Consider the following 15,971-nt stretch of genomic DNA (forward strand, 5'->3'; position numbering starts at 1 on the left):
TAAATAAATCAGTTTGGGCTTTTTGGAGTGTGAGGGATAGGCAGGAAATATGTTTGTATTTAATGATGGCAGTTACTTCTGTGCATGAATAACTCCTGGGCCTGTAATAAGTTCACTGAGAAATCTCAAAGCACGACTGCACCCCAGCCAAGGGCACAAACCTAACACACAAAGAAGGCAGTCCCACTGGATGAGGATCTGAGGCTGAGCAACGTCTGTATCAGCTATACAGAGAGAGATATTTGAGGGATGCAGTCTGAGGTATCACAAGGTGAGTCAGGGAGTGAAGCAGAGGTGATGCTGGGCCTTGAAGGGAATGTGTGGTGAGCACACTGTGGTGCGATGGAAGGAGAAGAAAAAGAAACCAAAGGAGAAAGCAGAAATAGAGGTCAAGTCTTCTGGCCCTGAAGGAGGAGCAGGTGTGGACTTGGCAGTACTGAAAGAACACCTGAATAAAGGATGGGGATTGCATCCCACACAGGCCAGGACTTACTTCAAAGGAAATCCTCTGTTCTACACATTAAAAAATATTTCAGGTGTGCAGCTATAGCAGACCTCCAAAGAGAAGCTGTGTGAGCTGATGGATGGGGCTTGAGGTCCTGGGCAGGAGGTCCCTTCCAGCAGCAGCTTCTGACTGCTGCCTGACCTGCCTGCCACACTTTGCTGCTCCATCCTTTCTATATCTGTCCTGCTCTGTCCTTTCCATATCTGTTCTGCTCCGTTCTTTCCATATTTGTCCTGCTCTGTCCTTTCCATATCTCTCCTGCTCCCCCTTGATGCTGCAAACACTTGCAGATGTCTGCACCTTGCAAAACTGCCCTGAGGTGCTCTAATTCAACACAGATCTTTAGCTAGCAATAAGAAATTGCTAAGTTTAAAGCTAAGTGCCTTAGCTTAGTGTCCTAACTATAAACAAAGAGCAGGAACTTTCTGGACATCTTTGAGTAGAAGGTAAATAAAATTGGCCATGGGATACAAAAGAAAGCCAATGATGTGTCTCTAGAATGCCATTGGTTTGCTAATGGGGGTAGAAGTGATCTGCATAAACATTTCTCTCTCTCTTTGCTTCCTCTCTCTGCCATCTCTGCCTTTGCATTGCTGCCTTAGCTCTTTCCTGACCTTCTGCTGCTGTGTTTGCGACTGTGAGGTACCGAGAAGGGAAGGAGGGGGAGAGAGGAGGTTGTGAGCAGCCCCCCTGGGTTGTCCAGAGGGGTCTGGGAACAGTTCAAGGGGGTCCTTGTGTTGTTTCTAAGCTGTAAATATCTGCACAAGTGTTTTGCATTTTATGTTCCTCGATTTTTGCTTGCTTTGTAAATAGAGCTTCAGTCTGCTTCCAGCCCTTCTGAGCTGGCCTGGGGAGTTATCCTGGGGGTAATGCTCCAGTTTGTCAGGGGTTACTTTCAACACACCACAGAAGTGTTACGATTCTATCAACCCTGACACTATGTTGCTCTTGAAGCTGTTAATAATGTTAGTGATGTATGAGAAGGATTTGGGGGTACTCCTAGTACCTTTGAAATATTTGTGGGATTTACCACATGGGGTCTGCCCTGTCCTGTGGAAAGGGCAGAGAACTTGGTATTTTCTCCCATTATTCTGGCAGATCCTGCCCTCTTTCAGTTTCTTCCAGGCTGGTGTCAGTAATGCTAGTGCAGATGCCAGGATTCTCTGCTCACATGGCATTTTAGTTTCCCATTCAATCTTCACACAGTTCCCTCCAGGATGATACATTAGTGGGAATTCTGGAAATACATAGAATACATAGAATAGAATACACAGAATAAACCAGATTGGAAGAGACCTTCAAGATCATCACATCCAACCCATCAACCAATCCAACACCACCTAAACAACTAACCCATGGCACCAAGCACCCCATCAAGTCTCCTCCTGAACACCTCCAGTGATGGTGACTCCACCACCTCCCCAGGCAGCCCATTCCAATGGGCAATCACTCTCTCTGTGTAGAACTTTTTCCTAACATCCAACCTGAATCTCCCCTGGCGCAGCCTGAGACTGTGTCCTCTTGTTCTGGTAAGGGGAAACATTAAAACCTACTGAAAAAGCATCCATCATCAACCTGCCCAGCTCACCTCACCCTTGCTTACAGGTCTGGTTTATGCACAGAGATGTACCCTATGAGGAGAGGCTGAGAGAACTGGGGCTGTTTAGTCTGGGTGAGAGAAGACTGAGAGGGGATTTAATAAACATTTATAAATTCCTGAGGGCTGGGGGTCAGCAGGAAGGGGAGCAGGCTTCCCAGGGAGATTGTGGAGTCTCCTTCTCTGGAGCCTTTCCAGCCCTGTCTGGATGTGTTCCTGTGCTACCTGCATGAGACTCTGGTCCTGCTCTGGCAGAGGGGCTGGACTCGATGATCTCCAGAGGTCCCTTCCAACCCCTAATATCCTGTGAGCTGTGAACTTTTGAACTCATTTATTCTCCTCTCTGCCACACAGGACCAAGGCCATGATTTGTAAGGACTTGCCATCTAGTATTAAAAAAAAAAATTCCATTAATTTTCATTAGCCACAGTTAATGATGGGCTTGTTAACCAAACTGAGGTGAAACCAATGGTCATATTAAGGACCATTTTCAAAGGACCATTTTCAAAGGACCATTTTATAATTCCCCCAAATGAGTGATCATTTCCCCCCCCTTTCAGAAACCTGTTTTCAGGTATACAGGCACATTCGAAGCGATACAGCAGGCAGGAGGAACACTACTCTTGGGATAAAAATGATCAACAATTTTTTGCTCCAGTTAGAGTGACATCAAACTTCTGGAGGCTTATTCTAAAGAAAACAAAAGGAAAAAGAGAAAGCAAAAGAGAAAGCAAAAGCAAAAGAAAAAAAAAAAAAGAAGAAGACAAATTTAAAAAAAAAAAAGGAGAAAAAGAAAAAGAAAAAAGACAAGAAAAGACAAGATGAAAAGGAAAAGAAAGGAAAAGAAAGGAAAGGAAAAGAAAAGAAAAGAAAAGAAAAGAAAAGAAAAGAAAAGAAAAGAAAAGAAAAGAAAAGAAAAGAAAAGAAAAGAAAAGAAAAGAAAAGAAAAGGAAAAGAAAAGAAAAGAAAAGAAAAGAGAAAAGAAAAAAAAAGAGAGGTTCAGAGAGGAGAGGAGAGGAGAGGAGAGGAGAGGTTCGGAGAGGAGAGAAGAGGGGAGGGGAGGGGAGGGGAGGGGAGGGGAGGGGAGGGGAGGGGAGGGGAGGGGAGGAGAAGACACCATCCAAAAAATGTGCTTAAAAATCAACATACCATCAAATCACAGAATGGCCTGTGTTGGAAGGCACTTCAAAAGCTCATCCAGTCCAACACCTTTGCAGCCAGAAGGGACATCCTCAACTAGATCAGGTTGCCCAGAGCCCTCTCCAGCCTCACCTTGAATATCTCCAGGGATAAGGCCTCAACCAACTCCCTGGGAAACCTGTTGCAGTTTTCCATGGTGCAGAATTTGCTCCTCACATCCAATCTAAAACTGCTTTTCTCCAGTTTGAAGCCATTGCCCCTGGTCCTGTCCCTGCAGGCCTTTGCAGTCTCTCTCTATCCTTCCTGTAGCCCCCTTCAGGTACTGGCAGGCTGCTATTAGGTCTGTCTGGAGCCTTCTCTTCTCCAGGCTGAATACCCCCAGCTCCCTCAGCCTGTCCTCATAGGAGAGGTGCTCCAGCCCCCTGATCATTATTATCTATCAGTTTATTGTATAGCATAGGACTCAACTAGGGTGGGTGACTACTTGGAGGAACTTCATTGCCACGTCTTCTGCCAGTTGTCTCTACTGTGTGTCTTACTGGAACAGAAACCTGGGGTCAAACAGAAAATTTAATTGATAACATCATTTAATTGAAAGATTCTGTGGTCCCTGCTGGGTGTTAAGGCTGAGCATGACAGAGGTCATTGTGCCATCCTCTGTAACCCAGAGGGCTGTCCAAAGAAGGACTGTGCATGAGTAACCAACTGTAAAATGTGGTGAGGGAAGGCAGAGAAGAAAAAGAAAATCCAACCAAAAGGCAGAAATTAAAGTGATTTTTCTACCAAACCTCATTCTGATTTTCAGGGGTTAGATTAAAAATAAAAAAGAAATCTCTTAAAACTAACTCTCTGAGGATCGAGTGCTGCTGCGAGATGAATCGTCCCAAAGCTGGCTCTGAACGGGTGGGAGGAACAGGCCTCGTGCCGCGGTGGGGAGACCTCACTGCTCCGTGACTCTGAGCCCCGTGGGCTCCAGCAGCCATTCAGAAGCCTGCATTTTCAGCCTCAATTTCAGCAAACCTTGACCAGAACCTACAGTCTGTAAAAATGTACTTGAATTATGTAAACAGCTCGATGAGAGTGGAAATTGTGCTTCAGGAAAGAGTTTCAATTCAGTTCCAAAGTACAACAGGCTTCCAGCATTCCTCCAGAGTGAATGTGGGGAAAGGTGGGAAAGACATTTTCCAGGGCTTCAGATGTGCTCATTAAAATCACAGAATCACAGAATGGGCTGGGCTGGAAGGGGCCTCCAAAGCTCATCCAGTCCAACCCCTCTGCACTCAGCAGGGACATCCCCAACTAGATCAGGTTGCCCACAGCCCTGTCCAGCCTCACCTTGAGTAGCAACAGGGATGAGGCCTCAACCACCTCCCTGGGCAACCTGTTCCAGTGTTCCACCACCCTCATGGTGCAAAACTTGCTCCTTAAATCCAATCTAAATCTGCTCTGATCTCATTTCAAACCATTGCCCTTCATCCTGTCACTGCAAGCCTTTGGGAACAGTCCCTCTGCAGCCTTCCTGCAGGTCCCTTTAGGCACTGGAAGGCCACTCTTAGGTCTCCTTCCACTTCTAATATTTCCATAACACATCTAATACAACCCCCAAATGTTAGAAACTCATCCTGAAAGTTGCTTAGAAATCTAAATACCCATACAAAAATAAATATTTAAATCTTCTGTTTGGGTTGGGAAAGACCATTAAGGTCGTTGGGTCCAACCACTCAATACCAAGTCTGGTGCTAAACCATACAACCTTTTAATCTATTTTCTTCCTAAATGAAATTTCAGTGAACTTGGCATGAGCTTGACATGGTGCCAAGAGCTTCTGCATGGATTTCACTGGAAATTCAGAGCCTCAGCGTGGTGACCAATGTGAGAAGGGAAGGGCAAAGAGAGCAGCCTCAGCCCCCAAGGCCAGACCGTGTCCCCTGATATTTGAAATGATGTTTGGCCTCAAGCTGGTGGACTGGGACACAACTCCTACAGCACAGTGCTCCTTGAATGAAGAGCTTCAGCCATTCAGTGCTCATTCTGCAGATGCAGCATGGATTTATGGCTGTCTTTAAGCTCTTCTGGAATTCAGCTGTGTGTCAGCCACTTCAAGAACAAAAAACCCACCTCCTGTTCCTCACTCACCAGCACTGTGGCTGTGATATTACTGTGAACCCAGACCCAACCACACTGCACCTGGACTTCCCTGTGTGCAGGATGATTCCAGCTGTCCATGCATGCAGGTGAGATGCTGGGTTTCCAGCTCCTCATGGCATTAAGGAGGTTCTCCACAAGCAGAGCAGATGTTTCTGTGTAGGCAACATTGATCAGAAAGTGACACCAAAAGAACAGGTTTAGACTGGACATTAGGAAATATTTTCATCATGGCAAGAGTGGTCAGGGATTGGAATGTGCTGCCCAGGGAGGTGGTGGTGTCACCAACCCTGGATGTGTTTCAAGGTGGTTTGGATGTGATGCTTGGGGATATGGTTTAGGGGTGAACCATTTGGAGTAGGGTTCTGGGTTGGACTTGGTGATCCTGAGGGCCTATTCCAACATGAATGTTTCTGTGATTCTGTGATCATCCAGCCTTGGGGAATGCAAAATGAGTATAGGTAACCTTTGACTCGACCCAGAAAAGGACTTGTGTGAAATGAAGATGATGTGCAGCAACATCTGGATGCACAGTGACCTTCTCATTGATATGAATTTCTCTGGATGAGGATGACCTGTACTCTGCATTGGTTAGGCCACACACAGAGTCCTGTGTCCAGTTCTGGGCTCCTCAGTTTAAGAAGGACATTGAGACTCTTGAAGGAGTTCAGAGAAGGGCAACGAGGCTGGGAAGGGGTCTGGAGCACAGCCCTGTGAGGAGAGGCTGAGGGAGCTGGGGTTGCTTAGCCTGGAGAAGAGGAGGCTCAGCGGAGACCTTCTTGCTCTCTCCAACTCCCTGCAGGGAGGTTGTAGCCAGGTGGGGGTTGGTCTCTTCTCCCAGGCACCCAGCACCAGAACAAGAGGACACAGTCTCAAGCTGTGCCAGGGGAGGTTTAGGCTGGAGGTGAGGAGAAAGTTCTTCCTAGAAAGAGTAATTTGCCACTGGGATGTGCTGCCCGGGGAGGTGGTGGAGTCCCCATCCCTGGAGGTGTTCAAGAGGGGATTGGATGTGGCACTTGGTGCCATGGTCTAGCCATGAGGTCTTGGGTGACAGGTTGGACTTGATGATCTTTGAGGTCTCTTCCAACCTTGGTGATTCTGAGATTCTGTGTGATTCTGTGACCTAAACAAGTGCCTACATCTCAGTGCAGCACACAGTAGATGTGTGCAACACACAGCACATGCCTGCCCAGGTCCATTCTGGAAAGGCAATGTTTGATCGAGAGCAAGAATATGCACTTAAAAGCATAAAGAGAAGTGTAAGACCCTCTTAATGTCTTGCCTGAGGCAACCTGTTTCCTTTCACAGATTGTTCATGAAACTGCTCCACAAGGACTGTTCTGAGCACTTCCCTTTGGTGCTGCAGCAACAAGGGCACGATTCCCACCCCAGACCCATGCAGAAATCCCAGAAACACTGGTGCCTGCCACAGTCCCATCACAGCCTTGTCTCCTGCACATGGGACCATGCAGCCACCCATCCCAACACCTTGCAGAAGGCTCCCACCAGCTGAACCATAAGCTCTTCTCACCACACAATGCAGATCCAATCACATCTCCAGAAGCTACACTAATAAATCCACCCCAAAACTAAGGTCTGGAGCCCCATTTCTGTGCCTGCTGTAGGGGCAGGACCCGAAGTGGAAGGACCAATCCTCCCTGCACAGGGTCCCCTTCATGGCTGGGGCTCCTTCCACCTTGCTACCTCCAGAAGGTTGCCTGCAAGGATATGGTGTTCACTCATTTGGGGAAAGCTGCTGAAACAAAAATGTATATTCTAAGATGGGTGTCTAAAATCGAGCCACAGAGAAGGAAGAGGAAAGGCTTATGTAAGCTCAAAACCATAAACCCATTTGGGCCATCTTGACTTAAGTGATGCTTACATTTGCTACCAAAAGACCCTGCTAGAGGCCTTCAAATTCTGCTCAAATGGTTGAATGTATTTCTTCTTCTTCACTTCAATTTTTTCACCTAACAAAACCGATCTAGAGATGTTTGGTCAATACATGTATTTAGTACATCTCAGTAGTAATGCCCAAAGCATATGAGTAGAAAACAAAAAGTGTGCTCCTCACAGCTCTTCAGTGTAGTTGTTTTCCACACATGTGACTGTGCAGCTGAAGAGCATGAGTGGAAAGGGCAGAGCTATCACAAGCCTTGCAGATCTCACCATCTTGCTGTTACACCCTTAAAAATGCTCTTTTAACTCAGACTTTGGGAGGAGTAGAGACATTGATTAGCCTGTCCAAAGGGCAAAGTGTTGGTGATCTGTCTAAGGAAAATGATAGGCTTTTATACCTCCTGTTAGCAATTGAAGGTGTCTGCCTGACATTTGTTCCTCAGCCTTCACTGGAGACTGGTGGAACAAAAGAAACAGCAGGTATCACAGCTAGGCAGAAATAGAGGGCAGTAAGTCTTATATGAAGCCTCCTACACTGAGCTCTCACAAACCTGGGAAGGGGACCTTTGGGCACATCATCTGCAAGAGCAGCAGATCTTCAACGGGTTGCCCAGGGAGGTGGTTGAGGCTCCATCCCTGGAGATGTCCAAGGTGAGGCTCAACAAGGCTCTGAGGCAACCTGATCTAGTTGGGGATGCCCCTGCTGACTGCAGAGGGGTTGGACTGGATGAGCTTTGGAGGTCCCTTCCAACCCAGACCATTCTGTGATTCTATGGTTGTCTGTGTCTCTGTATCCTCTCAGCTCACTAAATTTGCCCTTATCTCTGCACCCCACAGCCAATGGTTTTTCTGGTGAACACGAATTCCAGCAGCTCCAAAAGAGCAGTGATTTGGCTTCTTAAAACAGAAACTGCTCAAGTTCTGGTGAAAATAAATTCCAGCTGGTTCTAATGAAGTGATGCTCTGTCCAACAATGGCTGGGCAGAAGCTGTGCCCCTGTGTCCATTCAGGGAACATAAGGATTCTACCCTGAGGCTTAGGATTTACTGTGTTGCATAGATGTTGGACAAGAACTTGCACAGTATCTTCGAGGGGGGAATTGTTTTATGACCTATAAACCACATAAAGGAACAAAACCAGAGATGACAAAGATGGAGGAGAAAATGTCCACCGCTCAAGTCCCATCTTAGTGTGCTCCATGCCTATTCTGAGCTAGAGGACTAAATTTAGCATCCCTGCCAAAATTACAGCACAGAGGTTGGAAACATGTCTCCCAGTGTTGGTGCCGTTGTGTTTGGCACCATCTCTCACACAACCCATTAGCTGTTCTGCCCAGGGCTGGCACTGAGGACAAGGCCATGGTGTACCACGTCCAGCACCTCCCAGAATGTGCCAGGCAGTGAAGGATGAGAGGAAAAACCCCAGCAGCAACACTAACACTGATGTGGGAATTTGTCATGGTGACACTGATGGTACTGAGAGTCCTACATTGTAATGATTGGTTTACAATAAAAATTACTCCAAATGCTGGATCAGAAAAAGGATGGCTCAGTCCATCAAATCACTGTCAGCTGCAAATTAGGTTGCCCATCCCTAGGCAATGGGGAACATAATTGGCTTTGTCCATTGCTGGCTTTATTTTTATCTCTTCTGTTGAAGTCAGGCTCTTCCCTCACTCGCTCTGGTACAAAGAGAGCAAAAAAAGGCTGGGTGCAGAAAGGCTCTTTCACTCCTTACACCCACAAAATATGGGGCAAGCTAGCCCTAAAATTAACCAAAGATTTTTTTGATGGACTGCTTTCTGTCAGAGATAGATTACCTTGGGGGGGGGGGGGGGGGGGGGGGAAGGGGGGGAGAGGAGAAGTAAGAAAAATGTCTATTTTACCATATGGAATTTAAGGAGACTGAAAAAAACTTTAAATGGCAAGAGGCCAGCGCTCCAGTTCTGTCCCCAGCGTTGGTTACACAAGAGGGCTTGGGGAGGAGGGGCTGGAAACCTTCTCTTCCCTCTTCAAATCTTGTAAGTATTGCAGCAACTTTACAACCTGTTATAATCTGCTGAAGACAGGCTGGAAATACACACATCTAACACCTCCTTGCCTAGGGACTGATCAGTTTGACACCGTTGCTTGCAAGGCAAAGTTGCTGCAATGTGATGTCTTGGCATTCCTACAAGATGTGATAATGTGAGATGAGGTTATGGAGCTGTGTTGCACTGAAATAACCACCAAGAGACTTCACTGGCACCACAGGAGTGACTCAAAACCATTGCTAGCCCCAACGTGCTGGTCTGGTTGCTGGGAAAACCTGTGCTAGGGACCCAGAGTGACAGTAGTCTCCATCCCTGGCATGACATACAACTGTCAGAAAGGTGAGAGCCTCTCACCAGCCCTCCTTCAAGAAGAAAATGGCCTCAAGTTGCACCAAAGAAGGTTTAGATTGGATATTAGGGAACATTCCTTTACTGAAAGTGTAGTCAGTAATTGCAACAAGCTGCCCAGGGAGGCAGCTGTGTCGCCAGCCCTGGTGCTCTTCAGAAAACATGTAGACACACTACTTTGGGATGTGGATTAGTGGCCATGGTGGTGTTGGGTTGAATCACTATGGTTGGAAAAGAGTTTCAAGATCATTAAAGTTCAACCCTTATCTAACTCTACCAGGGACACTATCACACTATATCCTTGAACACCATATGTAGACAGCTCTTAACTACATCCAGGGAGGGTGATTCAAGCACTTGTCTGGGCATCCTCTTCCAGTCTTTCAGAACCTTTTTGGTACAGAAGTCTTTCCTAATGTCTAACTTAAACCTCCTTTGGCATAACTTAATGCCATTTTTTCTTGTCTTATCCATTGTGACTGCTGAGAAGAGACAACCCCCACCTCACTCCAACCTCCTTTCAGGGAGATGTAGAGAGCCAGAAGGTCTCCCCTCAGCCTCTTTTTCTCCAGGCTAAACACCCCCTCTTCCCTCAGCTTCTCCTCATAAGACTTTCACTCCAGACCCTTCAGCAGCTTCATTGCCCTTCTCTGGACCTGCTCCAGCACCTCCCTGTCTCTCTTCACAGTGCTCAAGGTATGATGACTCAAATTCTGTGATTCAAACCCATATAGGTTAGCTGTCTGTACGCTCCAAAGATTCCTCTCTGCTTCCTCCCTGTGCACAAGGACTGTGCCCTTCCCTGGGTAGCAGAGACTCCTTCACACACTTCCCTGGCATGGCAGGGACCAGCAAGACTCAGAGAAGGAGGAAATCCACTAACAAAATAAATATAGCTGACTAAGTAGGAGGGGAAACAATGTCTGCCATCTGAACCTGTCTGCCAGCTGAACCTGGAGGATATGCTGCTCTAGACACTTGGCTCTCCCTCCCTCTCACTCTAACTTGAGGGCAATTCAGCAGTTACCTGCGTACCTGGGACATCTGCTACCCTGCTAAAGGCTTGTCTAAGTCCTGGCTCAGCATGAGGAAATAAGGGCATGCAGCAAGCCAGGGGAGAGGGAAGGTTTAACTAACCTTCATGTTGTACACGGAACAAAAGAATTATGCCTATGAATAACTACTCATAGGATTATGTTCATCAACTGAGGCAAATAATTCAAAGTGAGGACAAATTGGAGACCTCTAGAAGGTGCAAGTGGCTACAAAGAAGCAACAATTACTTGTCCTCTACCTATAGATTTGTGTCCCACATGTACCACCCTCCCCTCGCTGCACACAGGCACGGCTGGCAGGAAGTCTGCTGTGACACTGCACAACCAGGAGCTGCAGCAACCTTGAAGTGGGAAGCAAAGGATATAAACCAGAAGTTTGGAAAGCTGCATAGAATGATGGCTAGGAGTTGTGGAGGCCTGGTGAAAGGTTATTAGCATTGTTAATGTCTTTATTGCTGCTGTTGTCGTTGCATTGTTATTGGGTTGCTGCTGATATTTGATTTTATGGATGCAATTGACTGAACATGCTGTTGTTGTTTTGGGGTATTATTATATGGTCAGATGAGCATGATGAAAATCACAGAAAAAAGAGATTTGCTTCGAAGATACCATCCTAGGCTGGGAGGAGACTCTGCCACTAGCCCACTGCCCTCATTCCTTCTCTTAAAATAATAGAAATAACAGAAATAATAGAGAAACATGGAAACAGTTCTGTCATACTGCAAGCCTCACAGCCACCCCCAACAAATGCAGCATCCTGTGTCGGGGTATCACACTTCTGAGAGCTTTGCAGCTCAGGACACTGCAGATGGGCTTGGGGAGAAAGCTTTACTGTGACATTGCGGTTGGGCAGTCAGTGAAAGTCCTGCAGATTAGTGTCCCCTGAAATCTACCTAAGCAGCTTGCCCTAAAATGAGCTTTGTGAGGATCATGCTGAAAACTGCACGAGACAAGAAGTTCATTCTTGCTGTGCAAATAGATGGTTTGATTTTGTGTCAGCATTCTGTTTCAGAAGCACTTCTGTGCCTGGGATATGATGCTGAGGACTTCCCTGGTTTTTACAAAGGCCAGGAAGAAATGCAGACTGTGACCCTGCTCCAACTAGTGAAATGAAAATCAGAAGCAAAAGGCTTTTACCTTTCTCTTTAATTGAATCCAGCTGGCTTCCTTCTACCCTGCCTTGCAGTCATTTGCAGATATGCAAATGGCTGGGAAAAAAATGTCGCCGTTTTCATCTGCATTGCACACCAGAAAATCAGAGAGAGGTTCCTCATCGGGTTTGCCACTCTGCTGCTTTCATCTTTTAATCCACTTTAACAGCACAATATGTCTCAGCCAGAGAGTTAAAAATCAGAGTCAAAATTAAGCTCTGCCTGGGTCAAAAATGATGGTGAGTGACAGACTGAAAACTTCACCATCTAGAGGGCAGCTTTTAGCAACACCTGCAAAGACAAGGAGCAGAGGTGAGAGGTCTGTGATTGTAGGGAGCAGTGGTGGAAAGGGATGGGAGGTCTGAAGCCCAAAAGGAAAGAGGTGACTCTGCCTCTTGTGGTGGTTACCACCACTGTGGGTGGTTGAGATGTACCCAAGGAAACTCACTTCTGTTCCTGTGCTCTCTGCTTGCTTGGTATCTGAAGCAAAAATTCAGAGCCAGGAATGGAACTGTTTCGTTACCCTTGAACACTGGACAACTGCTTGCTTCTTGTCCTGGTTTGAGGCAGAAAAGAACCAGTTCTGCTCAGAGCTGTGAGTGCCCAGCTCAGGCTCTGCTCACTCAGGCACTGGCTGAAGCTCAGGGCAGCTTGGCACAGCCAGGGGCTGCTGCTAGCAGGGAGAAGCTGAGGGGCAGAGCTCCTGGCAAGGCCTGGGAGGCACAAAGCCTTTGCCTCAGACTTGCTGCTCTGCACACCAAGGGCACTGCCACAGCTCTGCCCCACCTTGGGGGGCAGGAAGGCAGAGGGGGCAGCTGTGGGCAGGAGCAGACAGCAGAGGGGAGCCTCAAGTGCCCCCCAAGGGATTGCAGCCCCTGGATGGCATCTTCAGCAGCAAGCTGAGGGATGCCCAGGCTCAAGCCTCTCCTTCCCTGCCTGCTGTCCCAGCAGGACTCTCTCCCTTCTGCCTTCCAGCCCCATCCCTGTCTTCCTCAATCCAGCTCCAGCATCCAGCTCCTGAATCCGCTTCCCATCTGCTGCTGAGCCCAGGCTGGGACTTGCCCAGGGCCTGCCCCCAGCATCAGTGGTGCCAGTGGTGCCATCCTTGCCCTCAGGGCTTGGCTTCCATCTTGCTTTGTGTCTCTGTGTCTCTATCCCATGGCATTGTTCTTCTTCCCATCCCAGCTGGGTTAGTTTCTTCCCCAGCCCATCAGCCTCTCTCCCTCCTTCCCTTTTGCTTCCCTTAGGGAAGGCAGAAGGCTTCATGGAAAGTGTCTGTCACTTGTCTTGGGGCCATCCCAGCCTCAACCCTTGACACTTGTGTCTGAGGTTGGCCCTGGTAGGACCTGTGCAGTATGGATGAGGAGTAACAGGAATCTGGCAGTGATGGCATTTAGAAGTAAATTTGCTGTGGCAGGCAGTTACAAAGGCCCTTGTCTAGGCTGTGTATTTGAGTTGGAAAATGGTTAAAGTTTGAGGGAATCTTCAACACCCTTTCTCTATAGCTGGCCCCCAATGACTTCAGCAGGAATGGATTCTCCCCAGATGACTTGAATGGCAAAATATAAGATTACTTTTTCACAACCTAATAATACTGTCTTTTAAAATTAAATAAGCAGGAAAGCAAGCAAGAAGAATTATCACCAAAAAGCAAATCACGTCCCTAAACTGGAGGGCTCCCTGATGCAGCTGCTGAAAAAGTCTGGTTCAGCAGGATGGGATACACCTTCAAAAACAGTTGGGTGACTACTTGGCACTTTTTGTAGAGAGACATCAAGAGCTCAATCTTCCTTTGTGGCTTAGAATAGGACTTGGAAAGATAATGGAACCTGCCTGTTAGAATGAGCAACCCTTGGGAGAGCTCCACGAAGAGCACAGCTGAATTTACTGTGCCCGAGACAGAGTTGTGAGTGTGAAGAGGAACGCTCCCGAGGAGCTTCGCACACATCACTCCCTGGAGGGAAGCTTTGCTCTGCATTGGGTTTTGTTGCTGCAGTGCCCTGCATGGAGGGAATCCTTGGCACTCCCACGGTGTAAATCGTTAGTATTATTAATCCCTCCGTTAGCCTATTTCCGCATTCACTGGAACCTCTGCTGGAAAGTGCAGGAGCTTCCTGGGTGTTGAAAACCTTTGGTGCAAGCCTCCTTTCAGGGATCTGTTGCTTTTTCCTCCAAGGGTTAACACAGTCAAGTCATAATTAGCCTTGAATTGCCATGGGTCTGTTTAGCTCCATAAGTTAACCTCACCTGGTCTCACAGCAAAGCCATGAGACCCTATCACTTAGATCTTCCTCTTTCTGCCTTGGTACTGCTCAGCAAGGAAGGAAGGACATATCAGACAGCATCAGCTTGAAAACACATTTGGAATATAACAGCTTGATTGCTGCTGACCACCCAGAGGACAGGTGTGACATGTATTTATGGACTCCATTTGGAGCCAATATTCCTTCATTTCATTTATGACTCCATGGCATGCTTTATTTTGACAGTTCCACAGTGGTGTTCCTGCAGTCTTCTGGCCATGAACTGTTCACAGTGGGATGTGTAGCTTATTATTTGGTGTGTAGGCACTGTGCACCCCACAAGCTGATCAACTATGTACAATTTATTCATTGGATTTTAAGCCTAGCTAAATCAACAGCTAAAAGGAAGCCTTCCTTGCACCCCTGGAAACTGCAAATGCTTAACGCTGCAAATGTGGTTAGGAAATCATAGAATCACAGCATGGTTTGGATTGGAAGGGACCTCCAAATGTCATCTAGTCCAGCCCCCCTGCAGTAAGCAGGGACATACTGCACTAGTTCAAGTTGCCCAGAGCCCTGTCCAGCCTCACACTGAATACCTCCAAGGATGGGGCCTCAACCACCTCCCTGGTGATGGATGTTACATTTCAACATAGAATGGCTCAGGTTGGAAGGGAGCTCAGAGCTCATCTGCTCCAAGCTCCCCACCATGCCCAGGGACACCTCTCAACTAGATTCAGCTGCTCAAGGCCTCAGCCAGCCTGGCCTTCAACACCCCCAGCAAGGAGACAGCCACAGCCTCCCTGGGCAGCCTGTGCCAGACTCTCACCACCCTCACAATGAACAATTTCTTCCTCAGCTTCAAACCATTCCCCCTTGGCCTGTCTCTAGACACCCTCAGGAGAAGTCTCCCTGCATGGTACTGTCCCTCTTACAGTAACACCCAAGATGTTAATCTGTAGTCAGGAATCTTGACTCTGAGCTTTTTGTTAATCTGCTTATTTTGAGATTTTTTCCTAGAATGCCAAGGGATTTTGGAAGGTGACTACCTTAAAGCTTAGTATTTCTGTCTAGCAAGCCAGTTGGAGCCAGGTGATAGAAAGATAGAACATGGAACAGAAAGATAGAAAATTAATAGAAAACAAAAGCCCTAGCCACAAGATCCTTGAAAACTTAAAGATACCTGAAGTCACCTCTGGATGCAGGCTGCCATGCACATGTGTGTCTGTGCATACCAGGTCATGACTTCAGCTAGTTGTGTCATTCCAGAGCTTGGATGTGCAGCCCTTAGCAAGCTCAGCCACACATACACCTAGAAACCTTTGGTTCCTTCATGTTCCTGTGCCATTGCCAGCTGGTTCCAAACCTGGGTTGTATTACATTTTCCTACTCTATTCCATGAGGATATTTGTATTTTAGGGGCTATAGCACAGGATCACAAACATTTTGTGCCTCAACATGAGTGATCAGAGAATTGTAGGGCTTGGAGGATGCTCAGCAGATTACATTTTGGGGCTACAGGGACTTCCCTCTGACTTTCCTAACACAGAACCTTACCTGCCTTTTTACAGGCCTCTTATTCTAGAAGCTCTGCAACCTCCTCAGAGAGTCTTTGTCATTCTCATCAGCAGAAACTTCTTCCTAACATTTGATATCAGACATTGTAGCTACAAATTAAGACCAATGCTATTTGTAGAGAACAAAGCATCCCCTTTATTTTTCAGCATGTTTTTTGTATGATTCAAATCTATTGCCATGTTGCTCCTCCTCTGCCATTTAGAAGAGTCTCAGCTCACCCTTTCCTCACAGGTCTGAATTTCTAGACATCTGTTCCTCCTCATACATCAACATTCAAC

Source organism: Dryobates pubescens, chromosome 32, assembly GCF_014839835.1.
Source record: "Dryobates pubescens isolate bDryPub1 chromosome 32, bDryPub1.pri, whole genome shotgun sequence".
Taxonomy (NCBI): domain Eukaryota; kingdom Metazoa; phylum Chordata; class Aves; order Piciformes; family Picidae; genus Dryobates; species Dryobates pubescens.